This window comes from Zonotrichia leucophrys, chromosome 13 (genome assembly GCF_028769735.1).
Source record: "Zonotrichia leucophrys gambelii isolate GWCS_2022_RI chromosome 13, RI_Zleu_2.0, whole genome shotgun sequence".
Lineage (NCBI taxonomy): Eukaryota > Metazoa > Chordata > Aves > Passeriformes > Passerellidae > Zonotrichia > Zonotrichia leucophrys.
In genome coordinates, this window is record NC_088183.1 from 10,010,911 (window position 1) to 10,033,961 (window position 23,051).

A 23,051-nucleotide genomic window follows, 5' to 3' on the forward strand; every position below is an offset into this window, starting at 1 on the left:
AAGAGAGGAAAACTTGTCTTACGATGCAGTTCCTGCTAGAGTTGCTAACTTGGAAGAGCTGATGAAAGCCCCAGGTCTTCTGCCTTACTGCAGTAGAGTTTGCTACTTGTATTCACCGTACAAAACTACTCTACTGCCTCTATGTAAATCTTGCCTCCTTTTTTGTGTCTTTTTTTTATTTTTTGAGGGTGATCTAGTCAGTCATGCTCAGACTCCAGTTTCCCACTGGACAAGCGGTTTGTTGTCCCATGGTTTTGTGGAATCACCACTGAGATGTTACATCTGATTCTCAAACACCTCTGCCTTCCACAGTGGGAACAAAGCTTAAGTTTCTTTGCTGATTTTCTGACCAGACCAGTTCCCAATTAATAGGAAGCCCATATGCCATCTACAGAGCTGTGCTCATCAAAAATGACAGAATTCCTCATTACATACAAAATAGATGCTGTGAGTTGGGTTTCATGGGAGAGGTGTCAGAACCATCAGCACACCAAGCTGGCAAGTGCTGACTTTGTGCTTTTGGAGGACTTTCTCCATACAACAAGGTCGAAAGGAGTTGAGGTTGGAACACCAAGTACACTGCACAGGCAGATGAAACCAGAGACCGCTAAAAGCCCAGTCTCTTCAAGTGTACTTTGTGATAGAAGTGCATGAACATCCCTTGCTGCACGTCCTCATCTGTAATGGTGTTAACGGAGCTTTGAATAACGCAGTGCGGCACCGCTGCAGTCCTATGGTTTTATCATTCTTTTCTCATTATTTCTACTTCTTCTGTGGGAACCACACTCATCCTTTCTATTCTTTCTCTTGTTTCAGACATAAAGTGTGCAGGATGCTGCTAGGATAGCATTGATGTGTGCAGGCTCACTGCACTGTCCCGGGCAGCCTCGCACGCTCTGCAGCACAGATAGATCTTGTGCCTAGCAATTAATTCCTGTTTCTGCACCCCCTTCCTGCCATTGCCCTGGAGCTGGGCTGAGGAAGATGTGCCACAGCCCTGGGGAAGCTGGGAAGCATAACTACTTGTTTCTCTCTCCTTGTGTATTTAAATGAGTTGGGAGCAGAGCTCTTGCTCCCAACGTTGCTCTTGACGTTTTATCAATACTGCCTTCGTTAGAAGTTCACTTCTGTTCATTAAAGTTCCCTTTTTAGATGTAATGTGTCACTTCTGCCCAAGGGAGAAGGAGGGTGTCCGTAGGAGTGGGGTTGCTGCATTATTTTGATGTTGTCAATTCACAAAGAAATGGATGATATCAGCACATTGTCTGATGTTCCCCTCCCGTTGCTGGAGCTGATTCACGTTCAGATTAAAACTACACAGGTTAAGACCCCTCAGCAATTTTGACTGGTACCAACCATCTGAGCTTGAAACTGTGGGCTTTGTGGAGCCAAAGCATCCTTCTCTTCCCTACCCACATCTTCCATTTGACTTGCCAGAAAGCAGCCGTGGCTATCACCTCAGCAAGGCCAGATTTCAAATTCAGTACATGTTTGTAGTGGAAGGTTTGTTTAGAGTTGTGTTCTTAATGAATGTCTTAATGAATATTGCTTAAGTCCAGTGTGTGAAACTTTGCCTGGTGATTCCTATAGTGTCTTTTCTAATCTGGACATCAATATGGTGACCCACAGGCTACTGAACTACTAAGGAAAACTCTAGGAAGAAATTCAGGCTTCTTTAAAGGCTTCAAGATATGCTACATGTTTATAGCTGTAAAGGAAGACGTAGTTTCTTCTCCCTAAAACATAAAACATTCAAACTGAATGTGGAAAATTGGATAAGAGTCCCTTACCAATAAAAGCCTCCATATTTGCAGTGCTCTGAGATTTCCCATTCTGTGCAAAAATGAGATGTTGGAGGAAGGTGCTTGATCATCCCAAAATGTAGAACTGAAATAGCAGGTCCAAACTGCTGGTAATATGTATAATTGCTTGAAGGAAGGACCCAGCTTTCCTTGCTCTCTGAATTGACTATGCCTTGATTCATATTTATTAAGTTACGATAAAAATTCTTGGTGACTTCTTGAGAAACAAATACAATATTAATGTTGGCAATTAACCCAGTTGTTCTACCATGCAAAAGGTGCAATTTTCCTCTTAATGAAAAATTTAGATCTGCTTTGATCATTTGGAAAGCATGAAGTAAACTAATGAAGCAACTTCAGGACATGAATTCCAACGTTCTCACTGGGTAACTACATAGCATCATTCCTCGTGGGCCCAGAGCATCTAACTATAAACTCAAAATAGAAAATCACAGAAGAAATTGCAATTAATTTTGCAATGCATTCAAAGAGCTGGAAGGAATTGTGTCAGGCTTGAAAGTGTATCATTTATTCTCTTTGCTGATGCATACAGTCTCTTCCTTCTCCCTGAGAGATGGCACTAACTCTCCAAGTAAGTAGAAAAGCTGGCACATAGACATTTTCTAGGGCATTAATGGAGTCAAGCACAGGATTAAGGTATTGATAAAGCAAACTCCAACATGTGCAGATGGATGTTTGGGTGTGCATGGTTGGAAATGCCATGGGGGTGATGAGTAACATGCCCAGGGTGTGGATTCCTCTGGAAAGAAGAAAATCCTGTTTGGGCTGTCCTGTGGGTACCTGAGATTGGTGATGAGCTGGGGGCTTAACCTACATGTTGGTGTAGCAGAAGAATTGATGTCCTTGAAAGGGAAAGGTGGATGAAAGGGCAAGAAGCCTGGCTGGGGTGCTGCTCACAGTGCTGGCACAGAGCTGCAGCTCAGGCAGCCTGTGAGCAGCTTTAGCTTACTGGTCTGGGACTGCAGCTTGCCAAAATCCCTGCAACAAAGCCAGGCTCTGCCTTGTGTGGTTTAAATGACTCCTTCAGGAATGCATCTGCTGCATCTGTTCAGGGGAATAAAGGGATGGTAAATCACAATGGTGCTAATTAATTGTTGTGGAAAAAGTTTATATCACTTTCGTAGAATCAGCTTGGAAGGTTGAAAAAGACCTTTAAAATCAAGTCCCACCATCAACCCAGCACCACCACCATGGTCACCACTCAACCATGTCCCCAGGTGCCATATCCACGTTTCTGAACACTTCTGGAGATGGTGACTCTACCACTCCCCTGTGCAATCTGTTTCAATGCCTGACAATCTTTTCCATGAAGAAGTTTTTCCTAATACCTAATCTAAACTCCTGGTGCAACTTGATGCCGTTTTCTCTTGTCTTGTCACCAGTTGCCTGTTTGTCTTGTCACCACTTGCTCTGTAAGTCTTCAGTTCAACTGCTGAGCTAACACCAAGCTCTGCCAGGAGTGAGGAGCATTCATAACCATCAGCATTTGAAGGCTCTGTTTATTCAGAAACCTTTCAGGAGACACACAAATTATTGCTGCTGTGAACCTGGCAATTGGGCTGTGAATGTTTCTTTTTGAGATACAACTGCATCAAAATTGTGAGAATTAATAAAGGAGACATGCAAGCACAGGAAAAAGCTTTGCAGGCAGCTTGCAACACTCCTGCATCACAAAGAGCAGCAGCATCAGATGAGCTGAGATGAGCAGATGAAGCTGTGATGGGAGGACCTGCAGCACCCAGCTGTGCTGGAAGTTGGACCCAAGGCATGGTGTGACTAGGAGCCACCAGGGCCAGTCTGGGATGGAAAGGTGCTCGTGCTGCAATCCATTGCTGCTGTCACTGAGCCTAGACAGGAAATCCCCACCTGTGGAGGGATAGAATGTAAGAAAATGAAGAGAATGCAGAAGGTAATCTTACCCCTGAGGAGTTGCAGCTGTACTAATTACCAAAGATTAGGAACAGGCCTGGCCTTAATAGGCCACAGCTGTGTCCAATAAGAAGACGAGTGCTACAAGAGAGCTGGAGTTTGTTGGCTGTGCTGTGAGGGGAGATGGAGTTTGTTTGCTGTGAAGAAGAAAGAGTCAGTGCTGTGAGGAGCTGCCCACGAGAAATCACTGAGAAGGTATGAAACTTTTGCAATAAGGTGACAACACCCACCAACAGAAACACAAGGTTGAGGTGACAAGATAGGACAGAGGAACAGAGCAGAGAGAGTCCTGTGAAGTTCATCAAGTTCTGAAAAAGACAACCCATCTGGAGGCTTTTTTTTTTAATACTTCAATATGTGCAACCATGTGTATAATTGAAAGAGAAAGGTATTAATTGCATTCAGAGAAAAGTGCCAGGATGTGTTTTGAGAAGTATTCAAATATTTTGATACGTTCTGGAGCACTTCAAGGGGTAGCTTGTTTTTTTCATAGCTTGGTTTGATGTGAAGAGTATCTCTGCAATGTGAAGGAAATTGTATCTTGAAAAGGCATCTAAGCTTACGTTGGCTCAGCTGTCATTTTCATGCTAATAGGTTATTAGAACCTGAGTTAAACTGAAGACAGAAAATCTTTTGGGTCTGTTTAAGGCATCATAAATATGACTACTGATGTCTCTTCATGTAACTATTTTTATTAAGGAAAAAAAACCAGAGCAATCATTTATCTTGCAAAGTCCTTACTAAAAAGAATGATTAGGATGTTAGGTTTATTTTGTGATGCTTTTTGCATTCTGGAAGTGAACACGCTCAGTGCTGTGGTCTCCGTCTCTGTGCTTTCCTTGCACCAAGGCTGCTGGCACGAACCTGCCCAGTGGAACATGTGCTGCAGGAGCTCTGGCTGTGCCCTGAGCCTGGGGAGTGGGGAGGGCTCAGCCTTGGCATTCTCTCCCAGAAAACCAGCAGGGAAGCTGTGCACACCTTCTGCAGAAGGTTCCATTTGTCCCATTGCTTTGCAGTGTCAGGATCCAGGAGTGTCAGTTATGTGACATCTGCCATCCATTGTCACGGGGCATAGTGGAACTAGAAAGCAAAAAACACATCTTTAGAGACAGCTGAGTCTTACAGCATTAGTAGAAAATGTGGTATGGAGACCTGCTCTCTCAGCTGCCAAGAACAGTGTTTATGTTTACTTCATTAATGTTTTTCTCTTGCTTCAACATGGAAAAAAACCCCAAAGTCTGGGCACCAGAATAGTTCAGGATGAGAGAAGCAATCCATATGTAATGCTTTAGATCATGATTTCCAATCTCATCACTGTGCCAAGATCCCTGTTACTATTAAGCACTGAATTTTGATGAGATGTTTATGCATGAGGCTGGGAGGTTAAGTCTGTTGTCTCAAAAAATCAGCACTTCTTCCATTATCTGAGTCTTGTCCTCCATCTTCTTCTGGAACAGCCCAAAATTACAGTTTTGATGATGTGACATGAAAATATGAAGGATTTAGAAGGATTTGTTCACTTTGTCTGCACATAGAAACTTCTTTCTATCAAGGAAAACATTAATTAACACCAACCACAAAACAATTAAGAGTAGTTAATATTTACATGGCATTTTGAATGGGCATGGTGATGAATTCCTACATGTATTTCCAGAGGTAAACTTAATGTGAAATCCATGAATAAACAAGCCAAAAACAAAACAAAGATATTAGCATTTTGCAACCCTGTCCCTTCTGTCGTTTATCCTTCTTGCTCCTGCTGTATTGGAAAGCAAAGGCAGTGGAAGTTGGGATTCTACATCAAAGAAAGTTTCTTGCTCTTTACTCTGATTTCTTTGCTTCATATTGACTGCGCTCTCTCCTAGACTTTATATTAATGGATATTCGTCCATTCTTCCATAAATAGATCATGTAGGTGATAAGTAGCTCTTTGAGAGTGTAGCTCTACACACTCAGCAAAACTACATGCAGGGAGACTTGCCAGAAGCAAAATCAATCTGTTGAACTTTGAATATTTCAAAGAAGTTCAGTACTGCGTGCGAACAAAGATGCTGTAATGCACTCAAGCACTTTTTTTTTGGCTACAAAAGCCTATCTGGTGAAAAAATAGCACTGCTCAAATATTCAGAAGTGAAGAATGCCACACAAAAATTAATTGTTATAATGGCTGATCTCATCCTTCTAATAATCCAGCTCAGATGCAGGGCTTTGATAGGCTGCAGAGCTTCTGGGAGAGGATTAAAGCTTCACCTGTCCAGATTGCATTCCCAGTTGTGTGAATTAGCTGGGCTTTGGGAGGTCCTGGCAGTGCTAATGTCGGGGCTGTGCTCCTGCAGGGACCCCAGCCTGGCAGTGCTTCCAGGCCAGAGACTCTGCATGTCCTGCTGTGAGATGGGTGCCCCTGCTGCTGCTGAGGTGTCCAGCTCCTGCAGGGTCTGTGCTGGGAGCGGGTCCAGCAGGAGCAGGACCTGTGAGCATTGCTGGGGTGCTGGGCCCCAGGGATGAGGCTCTGGCTTGTGGCCAGAGGGATTCCCCTTATGCACAGCCAAGCTGATGGCTATAAATCTCTGAAAAGATCATGGAATTTTATTTATGGTTTCTTAAAGGCCCTGTAGGTATTTTTTTTTTTAAAGAATAATTTTTGTTCTTTATTTGTCCTTAAAGTTTACTAAATATCAGCATTCTTTAGGTCCATGAAACAGCCATAACCTCTCCTGTTCTCCAGCAAAGCTATTTCTGTTGTGTTTGAGGAGACATTCCTTTCTTCACAGACTATTGCAGTGTACTCTTGTTAGGGCTGCAGGAGAGCTCACAGGGAGAGCACATTGCCATGGGTTTATGTTTCAGTTTAGGTGTGATGGAAGACCTTGGTCTGCAGACCTCCACTGTATTTTTACTGCGTATGTAATGTTCACTGCTTTTGTGAGCACTCTTTTCAATCTTTGCTACAAGTTCTTAGTTGCACAAAATTTTAGTAATAGAATGTATTTAAATCATCTTTTGTACAAAGGAATTAATTTTATTCCTTATAGTCTACTGAATGTTTATTGAAGAAGACGTAAAATATGTTTGCAGACTTTTCTGAATTTCATTGGAATAACATTAGCTTACCAAATGCACTCGTTTTGGAGCCTTTCCATACTCCTCTCCCTTTGCATACAGCTGTATGCATCTTCTCCCTTCCTATATCCAATTAGTTTTCAGCAGCAAGGCCTTCAGTCATTCCACTCACGTGGCTTCTGCTGTGGCTGTCTATAAATTCTTGACTGTGACACTTTGACTTGGCCCTCCAGCTTGCAGGATTCCCAGGGAGCCCAGCAGTGATCTGCTCACATAACTGTGTAGATCTGCAATTGAAGCAGTTTCAAATGCAGCTAAACACATCAGGAAAGGATGTGCATAAACCCTCTATGCTTTTACTGCCTGTTTTTTGATGTTTCCTTGTAAGTTCAATTGTATTCTTCTGAAATTAGTTAACTTGACCCTGAATATGCTGCAAACAAGTCTCACTCATTAACCAGAGCTGATTAAACAATGGCAAATACATGCCACAGGCTATCAGGTTTTTGAAGACCATGGGGAAGTAGCTGCTGCATTTAGGAGAATTTTCTTTGACAGCACAATGATGAGTTTTGGCTCGATATTTGCTTGGAATCGTCCTGATCTGGTGCAGAAAGCAGAGTCTCCCACTGGGATCGTCTTCACTGATGAGGAGACTAATTCTCCATCCACCAATTGTGTTGTGAGGAAATCCCTGTTCTCTGTGAGGGTGCATAGGATGGTTTGGGTTGGAAGGAACCTTAAAGATGTTCTTGTTCCAACCCCTGCCACGGTCAGGGATGCTTTTCTCTAGACCAGATTGCTCTAAGCCACATCTAACCTGACCTTGAACACTTCCAGGGACAGAGCAGCCACATCTTCTCTCTCCCAGTTCTTGTTTTCAGAGAAAGGAGCTCTGCCCAAATTACAGGGGAGGTAAGACACAAAAAAGATCCTGTAAAATTAATAATTTTCTCATCCCTTTTACCTATTTCCCTTTTTCATTGAGAAAATGCAACACTTCTGGCAAAGGCTGGTGCAGCCTCTTCTGATGCTGATGGTGTCTGACACAGCATTAATGTGGAGTCAGACATGAAAAACAAGGCAAGTAGCATTGATTTGTTGTTTTCCAGCTTGGTTCAGTTCCTTCCGATTGAGGGAAGGGATTTAAATATAGCTTGGCAGTCTAGAGGGAATACATGCAACCAGGAGTTGTGTTTGCACCATCTTAATGACGACACTCCCACACTACTTCATGGAATTCTGAAATTATTATTAAGGGTGGGACCCTAGTAATGCTTCCAGAAAACAAAAAGGGGGCAAGGGAGGCCAGTTTCCCTTGGGTCTTAGTGATCCTTATGGGTCCCTTCCAACTCAGGGTATTCTATAATTCATCGTGGTAGGTGTTAAGTGCAGCATCTGCTATCCACATTCATGCTTTGACTCCACTGTCATTAAATTCCAGTTTACAAACTGCAAATTTTGATTTGTATGTGGGGCAAAATGCAGGTGAAGGTGAGCAGAGGTATTAAATACAGTCTTATATAAATAACCAGAATTCTGCCCTCTCTTTGAAGGCACTGCTGGTGCTGCTTTCTGCCCATACCTGAACATTGAGTCCTGCTGGGCAGGGGACTGTGCTGAGGCCTTGAGGAAGGGCTGTGATCTCCAGGTGTTCTGAAGGGGAAAGGGACTGTAAGGATCAGCAAGGGAAAGCCTTCACAAGGTGGTTCTCAGACAACCCATGTTAGTAACAAGGGTTTCATGAGTAGAATTGCTTTGTCCCTAAAATGTTGTGGATTTAATAGCTCTAATTTTTTTAAATAAAAATTTTTAAAAGAAAAAGTGAACATTTTTTCCAAAGTTTCAGTTTTTTGTGCTTCATTTGAAGTGAAAGAACCCTTTTTGCCATGTAACCTGCCTACACCCTGGCTCCTGGGGACCTAGATCAGACAGATGAGTGTGATGGGGCTCAGGTGTGGGTGGGAGCAGGCAGGAAGGTTGAGTCCTGCTGATGCATCACACCTGGTGGTGCTGGTGGGAGGTGGGGAGGGGAACCTTCAGTGCTGGTAAATCTCTGTTCCCTCAAGTTGCTGCCTTGGTGTGCCTCTCCATGGTCTCACCGAGACAGTATGGAGGAGGGAGTCATGAGCAGGAGGCAATGTACCAGGCAGAGGTGGATGTGCCAGGTGAGCAAGCTCTGAAGGTAGCACTGGTGAGACAATTCATGTGCTCTCATGTTGTCTGGCTTGACCCAGCAGAACTTTGCCAGGTGTGCAGTGTGAATGGGGGCCCTGGATCCCCTGCAAGGGCTGGTGCTCACCCAAAATATGTGGCATGGCAAGATCAAATGTGCATTTGTTCCATGCTCCAGGGCACAGGCAATGCCAGGCTCCTTATGGCGGCAAAAAAACAGAAATGGGTTTTGTGTGCTGGAAAGCATTAATATTGCTCCCCTCAGCTAAAAACCCAAAATAAGCCTGGGGCTGGAGGCTCCCAGCTGTGCAGCCTGGGCTACGCTCCTTTGTGCTCCCCAACCAGGTGGGGCAGAGCCTGGCTTGTGCCTGGTGGGGGCACATCCAAATGGGGTCAAAATACTTTGTGGAGTAGTTTGGATTTGTAATTGTAATGAAGGACTTTCCCCCCAGGCTAGTGAGCAGTGCTTCTGTATCAGGGATGCCCTGCTCTCTCTTGAGCATGGTTTTGGATGCTGTACCCTCCCCTGCCCTCGAGGAGCCCAGGGGATCACTGCAGCACCCTCAGCTGCTGTAGGCAATGAGCACCCATTGCTCTGCTGCTCCATGGGGCTGTGAGAGGACTTGGGAAAGGCTGATGGGATCCTTCAATAGAGAACAAGTTAAGGCAGGTTTTAAAGCTTTCATGCAGAGATAACCCTTTGGTGCCTAAAGGAGGCTGCAGAAGTCCTGTTTGGATGTTCAAGTTGGAGTATGGGATTTTGGTGGTTTTTTCCCCTATGATTTTATGACTCAGCCTTAGGCTGTCTAGCTCAGAGAGAAGGATTTTATCAAGTCACTCATCTTACTAATTTCCTTGAAATTTTTTGCTAGTTCCATGTGTGCCCTGCATTTTAATACTCTGTCAGTGTAAGAGGGCAGTAGGGTTGCATACATTGTGTTTTATAGTCAGGGGTAACATAGTCCAGGGCTTTTACTGAGCTTCATGGGTGTGTGGTGGTTCAGGTGTTCAAAGAAGCACTGGAAATGCCTCTTTAAATTCTTCTCCAGCTACTGAAATAAATCATAAATAAACTTAAATTATGATCTGCCTTCTTTGCAGATTTCTCTCCCCACCTCATGTAGCAGAAAAATCCATGTTGTAAATCCCCTGTGAAGTGCTTTTTGCTGGCAGCTCCCGTGGCTGCATTACAGGGATGCTCACTGCCATATTTCAAATCTTGGGCACCTTTTATTTTCCTCATGCAAGTGTGCTCCTGGGTGCAACTGGGAGAGAAAGACAGCAGTTTGTCTGGATGATGCGCTCTGCAAGCTCAGATAAGAATATCATGACCTAGAAAAGGGAGAAAAAAAGGGTAAAAGAGCCCCCATAAGTCAGGGTTTCCTGTTCCTTCAGATAATATGGAGCAGGCTCAGCACACCTGGGGATGGAGAATCATCTCCTGGGAAGCAGTGAAATTAGGAAGTGCTGGTGCTTCTGAAGGTAAAAATGAGAGATTGAGTCTTTTGTGTTTTTCTTGCATGAGGCTTCAGCTCTCTGCCAAACTTCCATATTCTGCTCTGAGAGACCAAGGGGAGCAGCTGTTCCTCTTGCCACCATACCTGCTCCACTTTGCTGATGTTGTCAGCTGAATCAGAGGGAGAGGGAGCAGCTTTTCTTGCTGCTTTCTGTTTACCAGGCTGTGTTTCAAAATTAAATTGGGATGTGTCTCTTCCTCCTTGTGGCATGGACATGGATGTTCTGAATCTGCACATGGGATTACATTACATGGGATTGCAAAGGACTTTTGGACCAAAGATTCAGGCTCTGTGCTGATTCTTTTTTTTTTTAATGTTATTTTTTTTAATGGCACAGCTTAGCCAGACTTGTCAGCTGAGCACAACTAAAAGGAAGCAAAAAAAAAAAAACCAAAAAACAAACAACTGAAAATCTGATATTACATCATTAACTGCAGAAAAGTGGTACTTAGAGTGGTGATGGTATCATGATAAGTTCAGGGTGCTGTGAAACCAGGCGATTTTTCACCAACTCCTTTTACCTTAGGGATTCCTGTCTTCAAGTTCTCATTTGATTTCTGCAAAATTCCTCTGTTGAAAAGAGTTTTTCTGAATAACAGGAACTGTGGCCTGACTGTAGACTTGGCTTGGGCTTTCTAGGTTGTGCATTCCTTCAATTCAATTCTACATTTGTGGATAGCATAAGTTGTATTATGCCACTTCAGAGTCATCCTGTTACTAATTGCAGAGAGACTGATGAGACAGAGAATGGATTGGTTGAAAAAGCTGATTTCAGGTGGGACTTCTGCCACCCTCATTCCCAATGCCTGATCCCTCAGGGATTTCTATTTCTGTGAGTTTAAGTTTTCCACTGATAACAGTATGCTATGGGTGAGCCTGAGAATGGTGGGACAAAGCAGTCACTGCTCCAGCTTTCTTTTGTTTCCATAAGAAATGTTGACTGGTTTGGATTGAGTGATCAATTAATGTCCCTCAGCATGCACACACACTGAATTAATTTGATAATTCTTTGGGTAAAGAATATTTTTTGTTAGTATACAATAAGAAGAAATCATATCCTGAAATGGTAAATGTCATGATATTGATCAAAAATTGGCAACTTGTTGCCACTGCTGAATGCTCTTTTCCTTTTTCCTCCTTTCACTTTAAAGGTACCTTCCAATACCAACTGCATCACTAAACATTTCAAGGTTTGTTGGTTTTGTTGTTGTTTTTTTTTTTTTCCTTTTCCCTGCTGTTAGTACCAAGGGGTTTGTGCTTGACTGATCATTCCTGGTGAAATCCTGTGTGAAGCAAGCTGTTGGTGGGACAAGGTGGGGGTACCCAGCTCAGGAAGCAGTTGCTCCATGGCGTAATGGAGCTAATGGCACTACAGCTGTGGGTACATCTGATGTTAAACTACCATTATTTAAACTTTATGATGCAAGAGACTGCCAACTCTCCCACTTGCAGCATATAAATTATGTCAATTGCTCATGCACTTTTTTTAACCCTGATTTCTCTTGAATTATGGATGATAGACAGGGCCAGAATTTGCTTTTAGTGTTCCCTTGTGGCTGTGTGTGTGTGCTGAGTGCGCTGAGCAGTCATAATCTCAGTGTGTGCAGTCAGGGGATGTGTAACATAATTTGGGCTATGACCATGTAGCTTGTTCCCTTACCATTTAGGGAGTTACAACATCTGAAACTTGGAGCTATTTTGGGGCGGGGTGGGTGCTTTGATGCCAGGTTTGACCTGCAGAGGCTGGGAGGTTTCAGAGCTGTGAACTCCACATCCCTGGTGGGTTTTTGAAAGGCAGTGTGATGTTCCCTTTCAAGAGAGCCCTGTGTTGTGGGGATTAGAGCCTGTCTTCCAGGCTTCATTGTGGGGAGGAATAATAGCTCCTGTCTGTAATGAAAATATTATGATTGCCATGCTTTGAAGTTTTCCAGCCCAAATGTGGAGCAGTGGAGTGCATTCAGCTATTCATTTAGTTGACTGAATACTCTTGTGTGGGTAGGGAATGGGTTTGCCTGGAGCAAATTAAAGCAGCACACTCCAAAGGTGATGGGGACCTGCCAAGCTGCTGGCCTTGCTGCAGTTCTGACTATTGGTACTGCTCCTCAGCAAGGAAAACCTTTTAAAATGTGTCGGTGCTCTGCGTGGATATTGTAGGACTTTTGTAGAAGGAAGTCAAGGCACTGCTGCTTTTAAGATAATTTCTGCAGCATTTATTGAATAATGTGTGTTTTAAGGTGTACTAACAGCAGGTGTTTGTAAATTATATGAGGCAGCTATAAACAGTGTGTCTGCACTCCTGTTGCTGCATCTGGATTCAAATAAAATTTAAGACTTTTTTTTTTTTCTTGCTTAAATATGAAGAAAGCTTCACTCCCTGGCATATTGATTTTACAAGCATTAGCACTTTAATCAAACAGCTCTGAAGTGTTGCACTTCATTAACTGATCTTTAGGAGGAAAGTGCAAACTGTTTGCATTGGGTGAAGCCTGTCCTTGCTGAGAGCACTTGAAATGCCCAGTGCTAGAAGGTGTTAGACATGAGTCGTGCTGGGAGTGGGGGCAGCAGAGCTCAGAGCTGTGCAAATGGCTGGGTGGGAGAAATTGGTGTAGTCAGGAGCTGGGGCAAGTTTTGTTTCAGGAAAACCCACAGCACTGTCAGGGAACAGGCTCCCAGGGCAGTGATGGAGTCCCCATCCCTGCAGGGATTTAGAGGCATGTGGATGTGGCACTTGAAGATGTGGTGTAGTGATGGACTTGGCGGTGCTGGGGGAACAGTCAGACCCAATGGCCTTGCAGGCTTTTCCAGCCTAAATGTTTCTGTGATTCTGTGATTTCATAGGAAAAGTCTTTAGACTGGTGAAGCCATATGGAAACAAATCTTAGTTTAGCTCAGAGGAGATGGAGATGGGGATGGGATGTAAAATTCTTCAGTGTGGCCAAATTAATCTTCTTGCAGAGCAAGGTGCTGCTGTAGAAGCTCATGCAGCAGGATCAGCCAGTGGGAGTCTGGGCTGGGCACTGCTCCCAGCTCTGCTCCCATTGCTGCACATCAGGCTTCTGAGGGCACTTGGATGGCCAATACTGCATTTCTAATACTGTAATACTGTTTACAGGCATGATTATGAGGCCTTATTAATAGTAAGTATTGCATAATGAACACATTTACAAATGATGACTTCATATTGTTGCCTAAATCATTGCTTTAAAAGTGGCTGGAACATTACCTTATTACAGTAATGTTTAAAATCGAAAGTATTCCAGCAAAGTTTTATTTCCTTCCATATTTTCCTTATTCTTCTGTTTTCTTTTTTTTTTCTTTCCACACTTTTATTTTTGACATTTTGGTATATGCAGTCACCAGTAAGATATATTTACCAAAAGTGCTGTGGAAGCACTTCCATGTCTGGCACACATATGTGTAAAATACCATTATGAGACCATTTAATGGGTGCAGTTCATTAAGACAGGAGAGAGAGGTTCCTGTTCTTCCCTTCCCACAGCCTTGTGGTCCCTGAGATGCTTTGCTAGCACCGACCTCTCTGGAGAAAATCCCTTAATCCTTGGGTGAGCAAATACGATGAGAATGTTCTGTGCTTTGTTGTGTGCTATGATCTAATTGAGATTTAATGCATTCTACCATGTCCCTGCTGTGGACTCCCCTTGGACCCTCTGGTACAAAGCAAGGTGTTGGCAACTTTTTTTCTATATCCCAGTTTATGCCTTCCAAGATTTCCAGGTTTGTTTTTTATTTTAGTTTGCACATGTGGAATAATTGTGCTGGCAGAGATGCCCAAGAAGGGAAAAAATGAGATCCTTGGTTTTCCTTTCAAAATGCAATATTTGCTTTAAGAATATTGAATATGATTCTTTCATATTCCCACCCCTCTGTTTAATAACTATGTATTTGCTACTGATCATGTTAAACACATCTGCGCCTCATACAATGGTATCTAATCCCAAAGCAATATTTCAGTATAAAATCAATTGGAATTGCCAGTACAAATGCGTGTAACAAATCCAGTGGGAGGAGGTTTTGGACAGCTTTTGGAGCCCAGCAGCTCTGGTCCTATAAGGGAATTCAGGTCCACAATGGTGCCTGTGCCAGCCTGGGGACACTGAGCCCCTGTCCCAGGTTGTGCCTTTTTTTACTGATCAGGGGCATGCATTGGGTTTTCACACTAAAGAATCCAAGAAAAATGGTCATTCTCCTCATCCTCAAACTCCATTCCTAAGAATATGAGCCTTCTTTCTAATGGACCATCATTTACATGGGAAGGGATGCTGTAATTTTTAATTGTTTTATATGTTTTAGCCAGTAAAGTGGGCATTGTTGAGGCAAATAGGACTTTAAATGTGAACTTTGGGGAACTTGATTGCAGTTCAGGATCATTCCATCACACAGAGAGCAATTTGCTTGTTTCGTGTTTTCTTTTTTCTTCCCCATTCCCTTCCTTGCCAGCTGGTCATTCACTCCATTTCACTGGGAGACCCAAGGGGTTTTTTATTTATTGACAGTCTCAGACCTTTTTTCCTCCAAAATGGGCACTCTGCATGTTCTTCCACCTGAGTAACCTGGAGGCAGCCATTTAGTGCCTGCAGGTCCTGTTGGAGGCAGCAAATCACCCTCCAGGATCCCTGTGGGGCCCTGCTCTGCAAACGCAGCTCCCATTGGTGTCAGCGAGGATTATGAACATGAATAGTTGGCAGCTCTGGTTTGTCCTTTAGGTAGAGACAAATATTTCCATTGAAAAATGCAGGTTTTAAAGTCAAAGCTGTGCTACATTATTTAGTGAAGAAAATTTTCAAATAGTACCTTTTTTGTCTTAGTTTTTTTTTTCTTTTTCTTAAACATGAGCTGTATCTCATGGCCAAGCCCAGCTGTAGCAGCTCTGAAGTTGTTTGAATCTCCCATGCTGGGTGTTAATGGGAACAGGAGCAGTTGAGCACATGCACATCAATAGGAGACTCGGAAGCATAAAAATTGAGTTCTCTCCTGCCTTTTCCTTTCCTATAGAGAAAATAGGCCCCATTAGTACAGAAAGCTTTGGCAAGGTGGTATTTGCAGTCTAAGACTGGAAAGCAGCTGCCATCCCCAGTGTGTTGTTCAGCAGAGGACTTCACTTTTCATTGCTGCCAGTAATCCTATTTACTGTGAGCACAAAATGCCAGCTGGGTTTTGGCTGCTGGGTGTGAGGTTCTGTTGTGAATGGGTTGATGCAGTTTTGTGCTGCAGTGGATCTGATGGAGCCACACACAGGGACACACTGCCCATCCACTGGCAGGGACTGTCAGCCCTTTCCAAGTCATGGTGTGATGGGAAGAGCCAGGCTGGAGGGGATCAAACACAATTTCTGTCTCTAAAGTAAATGTTTTTGGAAGTGAACTTTTTTTCCCCCAGTCATTTGCACTCATCCCTGTTGTGCTGCTCGTGTGTTTCCTTTGCAAGCTTTAGGCTCCTGCATTGCTGTGCTGAGCTACAGAATATTCCAGCACACCAGGCTGCTGGGGAGGCATTGGTGGGTACTGGATGGGGTCTGCAGAGTGGGGGGACCTGGGTGCCTTGTCAAGGGGAAGTACCTGCTGCCTCTCTGCTGGTAATTCATCACTTGAGCTCCATGTGCTTATGGAAGAGAGTTTTGTCATTGGCACAGGATACTCCTATTTACTATTTGTATTTATTTATTTATTGCCTTTACTCCTGCAGAGTAAAATATAGTGACTCTTACTACCTTTTTTCCTTTCTGGTGAGTCATCCAAAAAGACTGGTGGAAATGCTGCCTCTTTCCTTTCTTTTGATCTGTTTCATCATTCCCTTGTTCCCTCCAAGCTGCCCAAGAGCTCTGTGTGCTGATCCGAAGGGACAAGTGGCAATGATAGAGGCTGGGGTGACAGACCAGGGAGTTTTCTTGAATTGTCCTCCCTTTTTATGATAAGATTTACTTCATTTTTCTGAAGACATTGGGGAATGAGCTTGTAAAAGCCCAATTCCAGTCTCCTATCCAAAATACGGCGCCAGCCTGTTCTTGGCTCATGCTGGGCATCTCACGTCTGTGCTTTAAACTGGTGCCACTGGTTTTCTGGGGCTTTCATGGTGTTCATCTCAGCTGTGTGCAGATGTACCCGCAGCTTTGAGCTCCCTGTGTCCGTGCTGTCCTTGTCCTCCTCTCACTGTAGTTGTGCTGTATGCATGTGGATCAGCCCCACAACATGCCCTGCACCAAAATGCCTTTTGTTCTGTTCGCTTTCTTAAAAGAATAAAAAGCCCCATAATGCTGCCTTTGCCCAGCATACTCTGATGTTGATGACTGATGATTGCTGCTTATTCCAGCTTTTTATCTCAAGCTTTTTCTCTTCTGCTATTAAATGTGACCCTCTTGTTTTCATTTGGTGCCTTTGTATTCAAAGGGAAACAGTGTTCAGTTGATTTTATCAGTTGTTGCTTGTTTCTATTCCGTGTTCAGAGCACTTTCAAAGGGAAGGGAGTGAATACATATACTCTTATTTTATAACCACCCTTTCAGATCTAGCTCTCTCCAATCTTTCCTGGTTTGGGTGACTGGGGAGGGCTCCCACACCCTGAATTCAGGCTGCTCTCTTTGTTTGGCAGCAGGATAAATCCTGGATGGACCAGCATTGATGCCATGGAGGGGACAAAGCTCATTGTGGGGGTGAAGGGAAGGGGCTCTGCTCTCCTGGCAATTTCCCAAACCAGATGCCCGGCCTTACAAATAAAGAAAATTCAGATTAAACTAAAACCGTCTGAAACAAAAATACCACCATTGCAGAAACCCTTAATTAGTTATGGATTTTTGTCTATTTTTTATCTCTTCTGAATTTTTATTTTTAGATTGTGAGTCTCAACCTGAGAAACCAGTAATACATTCTACTCCTCACAATAAAAATGAAAAGCAGCTAATCTTAGCATTTTGGTGCTAATGCTCCCTTTCTGCACTGGTACCTTCAGAGCCAGTTTTAACATTATATGAAGTTTAAAGGCTTTTCACTTTCAAAATAGCTTTTTAGTAGTTTTTTTTTTTTCATCTTACTGTGTTATCCTTTCAGGAGTTTCAGTAGCCAATAACTCTTCCATCAGGTAAATGCACTTTAAAATGCTTCCTTCAGCATAGAACAAATACAGAGAGAGTAAAAGGTTTGTAATGCAGGAGAAATGGCATTAATTCTGCTGTCCTCCTTTGTAGAACAGCACAGGGAAAAGTACTGGGGTTATTTACCTCAGGAGTAGGAAGAGATCTTGAAATGTCATTATTCAGAGATAAATCTTTAATCACAGTCAGAGTGATTTCCATAATTAATGCAAAAGTAAAATCCTCAGGGAGGGGCTGAGAAATAGGATTGCCCTGGGGACAGAGCCTCCAAATTCTGGGTATTAACAATAGCTGTTGGATCTGACAGGCTCAAGGGCTTTGTTCATCATGAGATGAAGGTTTCCATGTGTTAACATTGGCTTCAGATGGAGATAAACAAAATGGTGTGTCCACAAAATACAGGTGTCCTGGCTTAGATAATAAATAGAAAATTAAACAAGTGGAGAATTACAAAATTAGCACTAGGTGCAGAAGACTTGCGTGCAGTTGCTTTTAAAAATAGTGTTTCTCCTTATTTCTTAGTCTTGGAAAGGAGTTCATTAAGGATAACAGAGAATGGGAAAGGGGAGTGCAAATTGCTATTGATTGGTGTTGGGCTGTGGAGATGTTTCAGTCTGGTTTCAAGCTCCTGGAGCATATCCTGCTCACTCCCACTGACCAGCACTGAATTAAAGCTTGGGGTGCTGCAGTCTCCTGTGCTGGAGCAAGGGCAGCTGCTGCGGCACATCTGGAGTCAGGAATTTGCCTGGGGGGATGCTTGTACTTTTTTATATATGTTGGTAACATTGCAATTAAAAGCATCTTGCTCCTCCTGGCCATGCACACACCTGAGTGCAGCTTGTGCTCCATGGCTTGACTTGAGCAATGAGCTGAGCCCAGCCTTTGGGCTGCTGAGCAGAACTGGGTTAATCTCAGGGTTATCTGCAGTCCCAGTGCAATATGTACATTTGTCTTCAGGACTGTCCCATTGGAGGATGTTTGGTTTGTTTAGATTTGCTATCATTTAAATGTGCTTTGTTCCTGAGTTTTTCTGAACCCTAACAGATGAGCACTACATAATGTATGTAGAGAGCATTTTAAAGACACATCCTGCTCTTGCTAAGTTTTAAAGGCAGTCCCAAGGTAGGATGCAGTCCTGCCATGCTGCCAGCAGTGTGCCTCACATGTCTGCCTTGCACATCCCTGGAAGTGCTCAAAGCCAGTCTGGAAGGGGCCTGGAGCAGCCTGGTCTGGTGGAAGGTGTCCCTGCCCACAGTAGGGGGGTTGAAACAAGATGATCTTTAAGGGCCCTTTCAACCCAAACCATTCTGTGATTCTAGGAAAACTATTTTATAAGATATCATTTCTTCTGTGTCCCAGTGCAGATATAACGCACCTTTCTTCAGTATTTGTGGGATTGTAATTCTCCCCATAATGGACCTGTTTGGTTCCTGCTTCACTTGTGCTGTGTGGTAACACTCCTGAACTCCTAATCTATGAGGCTCTAAGGCATCTAGTTGGGAAAACATAAATGAAATGTCTTGGGGGAAAAAATGTGAAAAGACACTGTGCAGCCTCAACAGTTTCAGGCTGGAGGTTTATGCTGATTTAGGTGTGATGCAGGAAGGGCACTAATCCTCTTGCTAGGGCTGCTCCTCAATCAAGAAAAATGTCTATGAGTCAAATACAAGTTTGGCTTTACCCAGGAGAAAAAAACCACCCAAACACAAAACACCTGCACTAACACAAATCCCATTACAACTTAATAGCTTTAATATTTTTTTCCCCTTTTACTTCCAGCGAATGTTAACTTTTATAGAAAAGCATCACTTCTCAGAAACAGACTCACAAAATGAATCCAGTCCCTAATTTTCACATAGAGCTCTGTGCCTTCCTTTATGTGTAGTAGTAAATGACAGAAGCACTGCAAGTTGTACATAGATGCAGCTATTGATAGATTCCATCTGGAAGCTTTTACCCTTGTAAATTAATCTGCTTGGGACCAAGGGGCAGGAGAAGGAAGGGACAGGAAAAGAGACTATAGATTCGTTTTCTCAACAGATTGACCTGAGTTGTTCTTTGATATTATCATCCTAAAGATTTTTTCCCCCCTTCATAGCATGCCTGGTCTTCCTTATCTCCAGGGGATCAGGCAAGGAGGGCAGATTTAGATTAGATATTAGGAAAAAATTCTTCCCTGTGAGGGAGGTGAGGCCCTGGCACAGGTTGCCCAGAGAAGCTGTGGCTCCTCCGTCCCTGAAGTGTTCAAGGCCAGCTTGGATGGGGCTTGGAGCAACCTGGGACAGTGGAAGGTGTCCCTGCCTATGGCAGGAGGTTAGAATGAGATGAGCTTTAAGGTCTGTTTCAATCCAAACCATTCTGTGATCCTGTGATTTAATTACTGTATATTTATCTTGTACCCCCTGCTGACATCCATCATTTTCTAATCTGCCGTTTCTACCTCTTAAAGACTTTTGGGTTGTCTTTAAGCAAAGCTTTAAAGATGTTCATCAAGAATATGACTTCATTTGTAAGGTTGAAGTGTGTGACATGCACCTCTTAAAGAGAAGAAAATTAAATGCTTCTGGAAGTGCTGACACTGTGGTGACACTAATGGAGGATTCTAACCTGTCATGATGAAACCTCCTCCAGTAGCATTTAAACAGTTTGGTGCAAGTCAGATGATTTTTAAATTAACATAGAGCTGAATTCAAGAGTAACGTAATAAGGAAACTGAAAGGATATTAATTATAAAAGCTTATCTATTCCTCTTCCAATTAAAAATAAATAATCAGAATAATGTTGGGGGTTTTTTTGTTACTAGAATGATGAAATGTCTTTCTGCTTCTCTTCTTTGGCTTCAATGAGCTTTATAAACTGATGTCTGAATGAGAAAATAAATAGAAAACTGGATAAGTCTTTCTATCCAAGCTGAAATAGCATTGCATTTGTGCATATGTAAGGGGAAAATAGGCATGCAGTAAACAATTTGATTTATTTTCTGATAAATGGTCTTATTGCAAAGTAATGAGTCAAAAAATAGAAAAAAAAGAGATGTCTGTGAGATTGAAGAATGCTCCTCAGATGGAAATGGGGAGTGTTTTGGTCTTGAAAAATTGGTAATATTGCAATTTACACAGGTGTTGTAAGTGATGGCCAAGAGTGTTCTCTGCCAGTGCAGTATGTCCCAATACATTTGGTTTATTGATTTCACCCTCCACCAAGCAGAAATGTTCCAAATGAGGGTAAAATGGTGAAAATTTTAGGATTAGATATTGAAAAATAGGTGGAAGTGGGAGATTTCTGCCTGGTTCCCAGGAGCTTTCGGGGCAGCTGTGCAAAGGTCTCTGGGTTCGTGGTAATGATGGAGGAGCCAGGGGAGGTGTGGGGGAAAAGCCCTGGGTTGTGTGTCCAGGGGCAGAGGGAGCAGGGAGAAAGCCAAAGGCAGCATCCATGGACAGATTTAAGGGTTAACAGCTGGGAAAGACGCAGAGTGTTCAGCTTCCCTCCAGGAGCTCCACTGGTAATGCAGTTGGAGCAGTTGACATGAAAACAGGCAAGTCATCTGTAGTTATTTTATTATTGGATTGTAACCTCCCCCTGGTCTCTACCACGAGAATTTCATCGAAGGAATAGCAGAAAGATACATGACACACAGGATAAAAGCCCACTGAAAACAAGGAAGGGGAGCCAGGCTTGTTCTGAGAGTAGGAGTGAAGAAACAGGACAGACAAAAGATTCATGAGCAAGATTAAAGGCAGCAGGACTGAGTTTGAGCAGCGACCCGTAGGAATTCCATTGCCTTCCTTCAGAAGAATCTGTTCTTCTGATATGGAGTTTTGCCAAAGGAACCAAAGTATTAATGTGATCTATTCCCTCCAGATCTGAGGCTGAAATTTTCAGCTTTTTTTTTTTTTTTTTTTGGCTGTGGGATACTGAGAAAATTAAAATCACAATCAAGTAAAATACATGTGTGTGCACACGTGCATATGCATGTTTCTACTATGCTGCACTGGGTTTCTCACAGCACTGGAAATATGGGTGCTTAAGGAAACATTGAATTTAATCACAGTATCACTAAATGGACTGGGTTGGAAGGGACTTAAAAGCTCATATTTTTCCAGCTTCTCTGTTGTGGCCAGGTATGCCTTCCACTAGACCAGGTTGCATCAAACTGTGTCCAGCCTGGTCCCAAACGTTTAATCCTTGTGACCAATGCAGGAAATATATTAATTTTCTGCTAGCATTGTGCTGTCTCTTGTCCAGCTGGTTGTGGGGACCTGCTAAGCAGCTCACAAATGCAAGGAGAGGTGTGATGCCAATGGGATCTGCAGAATTTTACCTTTGTGTCTATACTTGCTGCACAGGAGTATTGTAATAAAATTGCCTTCAGCATGCAGCAGCTATCAAAGATAAATTTAGATAAACATTTAATAAAGAGCAATTTTATTAATTACCTTTTCATCAGCTCTTTTGAGAAGAGAACAATAAGGAAAATTGTGCACAGTAAAGTTTCACAGCAAGGGTCTAAATATATATGGTCTCATACCTGTGCTGGTGTTTCTTCCTCAGTAATCTCTGTATATGCTTTACATAGTTTGGGTCTTTTCATCTCTATGTGTCTTTTGTCTCTTTGTTTCCTGTTAGTACCCTCACAGACCACAATACTATCCAAAAATAATATTTGATTAAGCTTTTGATCTCACAGTGGTTAGATGGATTTGAAATGGGACAAAATTAGGCTAATCACACTAAGAATAGCATAGTTACTTCTGATTTTCAAATGCCTTTTCATGGTATGACCTCCAATGGTTTGCAGAGTTCTGACAGATACAGAAAGTAACATTCATTCCCATTTTCAGATGTAAAAAATTGATACAGAACATTTTTCTATAGTATTGAGTGCTTTCTTGGTGTTGTTTGCAGGGTAACTGCTTGCTGTTATTGAGCTTCTGTTGAGAATTACAATTTGTTTTTATTTGGTATTAAACTGCAGATGCAGATTCAGCAGTTCCCTTCATTCTGGTGTCCTTGGTACAACTATCTGTCACAACCCTTCTTTCCAGAGTCTATTTTCCATTCATTTTGGGTCAGTTTTGTTTTATAAAGTCTGTAAATAAAGTCCTGAAATAGCAAGAATTCCCAGATACTCATGTTATCTTTTGTTCTGAGGTGGCTGTCCATTTTATCCTGCCTTTTGTTTCATGTAGACCATCCAAACTGGTGAAAATTATTGATTTTCTGTCCTCCTCTTCCAAGGCTGATGTGTCCCTCTCCATCCTGCTCCAAGATGTGCACAAACCCACAGAGTTGTCTCATGGATCTTGAAAGAATATAGTTTGTACCTATAGCAGATCATACGCTTGAAACACATCTTATTCTTTGTGTTATTCTCCAGGACTAAGTCACCATTTTTGCTTTATAAAAATAAATAAATTATAGCAATATTAGGCTGGTAACAGA

The 23,051-nt window shown here is 42.7% G+C and overlaps 1 protein-coding gene across 4 annotated transcripts in view; it reads left to right on the forward strand.

The window, feature by feature from the left end:
* The window catches only part of FSTL4 (follistatin like 4), a 207,076-nt gene that overhangs the window by 38,857 nt on the left and 145,168 nt on the right, over window positions 1-23,051 (forward strand). The window contains exon 1 of one of the 4 annotated variants that reach the window (XM_064724988.1): window positions 3,825-3,947. The exons of the other annotated variants lie outside the window; for them this stretch is intronic. The gene's annotated coding sequence lies outside the window, so the exon portion shown is untranslated. Of the gene's footprint in view, window positions 1-3,824; window positions 3,948-23,051 lie in introns of those variants that run through there. 4 annotated transcript variants of the gene reach the window in all.